Source organism: Orycteropus afer, unplaced genomic scaffold, assembly GCF_000298275.1.
Source record: "Orycteropus afer afer isolate SDZICR_OR568_19922 unplaced genomic scaffold, OryAfe1.0 scaffold00005, whole genome shotgun sequence".
Classification (NCBI taxonomy): domain Eukaryota; kingdom Metazoa; phylum Chordata; class Mammalia; order Tubulidentata; family Orycteropodidae; genus Orycteropus; species Orycteropus afer.
This window is the reverse complement of record NW_006921592.1, coordinates 18555882-18560542: the sequence shown is the minus strand read 5'-3', so window position 1 is coordinate 18560542 and position 4661 is coordinate 18555882.

Below are 4661 nucleotides of genomic sequence, written 5' to 3'. Positions count from 1 at the left end.
CTCATGAACTTGGAGCCTTATACCAAGTAAACCAAAAACTAAACCCACTGCCATTGAGTCGGATCTGACCCATAGCAACCCCTCCTTGGGTTTCCGAGGTAATATCACTCTGGGAGTAGATTGCCCAACCTTCCTTCTGAGGAGTGGCTGGTGGGTTCTAAATGCCACCCTTCTGGTTAGCAGTCAAATGCCTTAGGCACTATGCCACCAGAGCTCCCTTATGCCAAGTAGATGATATATTACTTACTATCTTCACTGCGCCTTTACCATGCCCTGGCATTTTCTAGGTGGAAGGTCCTATGGTGAGTTTTATGGAATTTGATGCTGATCAAGAAAAGAGAGATACTGTTGCACAACAAGCTATTTATTGGAGCTGAAGCAATTATAGCTTTGTTCAAGAGGCATCCCCCACAAGAAGTTTGCCAAAAGGCAGCAGCTCTTTCCAAAACCAAAACTTACTGCTCTTGGGCTCTTGAGTTGATTCTGACCAGAATGATCCAATAGGACAGAGTAGAACTGCCCATAGGGTTTCCAAGGCTGTAAATCTTTATGGAAGTAGACTGCCTTATCTTTCTCCTGTGGAGTGGCTTATGGCTTTGAACTACTGACCTTTCAGTTAGCAGCAGAGTGCTTAACCTCTGCACCACCAGGGCTCTTAACAGCTCCTTTCAAACCCACTGCCATCAGTCGATTCTGACTCATAGCGGCCCTATAGGACAGAGTATGTTATGTGAGAGCCTAAATTCTGAGGCATTTAGTTTGTAGAAGGAGCTCTGATGTAATGGTTAAGGCATTTGACTGCTAAGCAAAAGGTTAGTGGTTTGAACCTATCAGCTGCTCTGTGATTGAAAGGTGAGGCAGTCCACTTCTGTAAATACTGACAGCCTTGGGAACCCAAGGGGGGTTAGTTATGAGTTGGAATTGACTTGATGGCAATGAGTTTGGTTTTTGGTGGTTTGTGGAAGGCTGTGGTCTATAGGTAACAGCGCTAACTACATCTTGAGACTTGATATTATTTTTTATTTCATTTTAAGCTCTTTAAATTACTTCTGTAATGCTTGCTGACCTTTAAACAGACTTAATCATGCAACTAAGAAAATGTTTTTCTTTGTGGTCAGGCACAGATGCAGAAAGACTGTGCCTTTGAGAGTCTTGATGCAAGAACCTTATCAGAAATTTCATTCAGAAGCAGAATGGGAGAGACATTTTGTGACAGATATCCTGATGAAGAATTTGAAACCCCCTGAAGAGCACGTGCTTTTGTAATTATGTGCTGTAATCAATCCTTGCAATCCACATAACTTTGTCAACCAATCTTAGCAAAAGGTACCCTTTGAGATGTCCCGCCTCTTATTTCTGTGTGTTCTCCAATTAGAATATTATAAACTAAAATTCCTGATTTAAGCCTATAAAAAGTGTTTGTGGCTGGGCTACCTTGGTTTGCTCGGTTTCATATCTTGTACTCCACGCAGCTCTCCTGTTCAAATCGCATCCATAGATCTCTTTACTTTAAACAGAGTATGAGTTTTTTCCTCCTTAACAGGGTTCCCAAGGCTATAAATCTTTACGGAATCTCCTGTGGAGCGGCTGGTGTGTTCAAACCACCGACCTTTTGGTTAGCAGCCGAATGCCTTACCACAGTGCCACCAGAGCTCCTTCAGAAGCTCCTTAGGGGCCTTATAGTTATAGAGCATTGTCTTATCTATGATTAGGTGTTAGGTGTAGGTTCCAGAGGTATGTAAAGCAGGCAGACTCTATTGGCTAAAAATCTGCCTTTTTGGGCTATTTTTAAAACAATTGTGGATTTAAGGGCTAATGGGCCTTAGCTTACTATGAAGAATTCAACAACTTGGGGCCAGTACACAGAGGCCATATTTTGACTCATTTGTATTTGTTGTTAGTTTCCATTGAGTTGATTGAGACTCATGGGCACCCCATGTGTGCAGAGTAGGACTGTGCTCCATAGGGTTTTCAAGGTTACGAAGCAGGTCTCCAGGCCTGTCTTCTGAGACATTTCTGGGTGGGCTCAAACTAGCAACCTTTGGCTAGTGGTTGAGTGCTCAACTGTCTGCACCACCTGGGTGCACATTTGCTTAAAAGCTCCTAAAACGCATGCAGGTAGTAATCGTAGTCGGAGAAATATGTGCAAAAAATGCACTGATAGTAATTATCAGTATAGAGCCACTACTGTCTGTAAGCCTTAATGCTTCAAAGCAATCAGGTGAGTTTTATATGTCTTGTAAGTAATTGAGGAACATGATGATGATGATGAGGAGGAGAATCTACAGTCTTCTGGTATATGCTTTTAGTTTGGAAAAAAGAATAAAAAAATATTGTTCTTAAACCTCCAATGTCATTGAGCATATATTCTCAATGTAATGTAACATTCTGAAATGTTACATTAAAATGCAGACTTGCCACCAGGAAAAAGTGGAAATATCACTCAGGTAACTTTAGGATCTGCTCATTTTCAGTGGATCTGGGAGCACAATATACCATTTCATAACTTCTTTTTCTTCCTCAGCCTCCACAAAATAGAAGTGTTTGGCTGCTTTGCTCTTAGAGAATGAAGTGTGGACTCACTGGCCCAGAAATGTCCACACGTACAGACCCTGAATATGGGGAGAGTCCCCAAGATATCTGAGGCCTGCCTAGTCAGGAGCCTGGAGCACTTACAAGAAGTAACCACACTTAATGTTACCGGTCTCAAAGTGGTGAGAATCCTTGGACTGAGACTGACTTTTTCATTGGTCACCATGTTCCTATGTTGCTAGAATCTAACAGTATGGCTAGGTTCCATGGCTGTCCCACCTCGTCATGAAGTAATGCTCTGAAATATATATTTAGAAAGAGTATCCTTATGATAGAAAGGATTTGCACACTGGATTACGTCTACCCAAAAGAAGAAATGTTTGAAATGGGAGGAGCAGATGTGATTACCCTAAGAAAACATTGCTGTTTAGTCATCAAAAGTTAATAGACCTAAAAGTCAACCCATTGACTAGATCTTTTGCTAGTTTTGTAACTGAACTGATATGTATACTGATCAATAAAAATACTGAACAAATGATAGTAATAATTTAAAATAATAATTTAAAAAAGAGTTGTTTTAGGGTCAATTCTGTCTCATGGTGACTCCATGTGTGTCAGAGTGCAACTGTACTCCAGAGGATTTTCAGTAGCTGATTTTAGAAAGTAGATCACCAGACCTTTCTTCCAAGGTGACTCTGGATGGATTTGAACTACCAATCTTTTGGTTAGCAGCCAAGCACTTAATCTTTTGCACCATTCAGGGACTTCAATGATGAGATAATAATAATAGTTATCATTTATTGAGTCTCTTCCATGTTCCAGGAACTGTACAAGGTATTTGTGAAACATGATATTTCATTAGCTATTCATCTTTCCTATGTGAGAAGTAACATTATTCCCAATTTACAGGTAGAGTGATTGAGGTTCTGGGAGTTGAACAAGATATGGTGCAGGCTACAAAGCTAGTAAGAAATGGATCAAGGTTTGCTTATTTTTCACCACTGTATCCCACTGGCTTACTTATGGAAGGAGAACTGAGTCTATCTTCCTCCCCAAATATGATTAGGCAAAATATGATGTATCAATTGGAAATGCCAATTTGAATCAAATTAAATATTGATCCAAATTCTATATCCTGATAGTGAATGAACAGATTGTTATCTCTTGGTATTTGCAAGCTGTGTAATACTAACTGAATGGAAACCATTGAAGGTGTTCTGACATAAGTAGTTGAATTAAAATTTTTATAAACTCAGTTTTTTGTTTTAATACCTTTGTCTTGTTGCTCTTGCCTTGAACACTGCTCTGAATTAAATGAGGAGAGGAAAAACAATAATACGTTTCTGCTGCTTCTTTTTAATCAAAATGCTATGTCCTTGAGAGGAATCCTCAATTAAGGGTTGACTGTATGTTTTGAGAAGTATTTCACAAACTCAAAATTCTGGGAAGAAATTATCTCTCACTCTTAGCCTCTTTGAAGTCAAAACAGCAAACTCACACAACAGCCACAACTTAATCTAACTCAATTTCTAGCAATTCACTTTTAATCCATGAAGAGCTCTTAAATCAGCTTCATGTATATCGTGTTGGAAGGAAGATGGGGCAATCTACTTCAGTAGTGATACTGCCTTGGAAACTCAGGGAGGGGTCGCTATGAGTCGGGTCCAACTCCATGGCACATAACAACAGCAACAACAACAAAATAAAATGATGGATGCTGTACAATAGAAGAAGCTATTGTGTAAATTATTTGAATCTCATTTAGTAAATCCTATTCTACATTTGAGGTTCTTAATCAGGAGCTCTGATAGCATAGTGCCTAAGGCACTTGACTGCTAACCAGAAGGCTGGCTGTTCAAACCCACCAGCCACTCCTTGGAAGGGGTTGGGCAATCTACTTCCGTAGTGATACTGCCTCAGAAACCCAAGGAGAGGTTGCTATGAGTCGGGTCCGACTGGATGGCACATAACAACAACAACAACGACAACATTCTAAGCGCAAAATAGGATAAAAACTTTTATGACTCTGATTTATATAGTCAAATGAGGATTCTGTAGATTCTGTCACTAAAGAGACAGGCAAATCATAGATTTGGGCCCAGCTCAAAGGTCTTTGGAAGCTCTGTTGT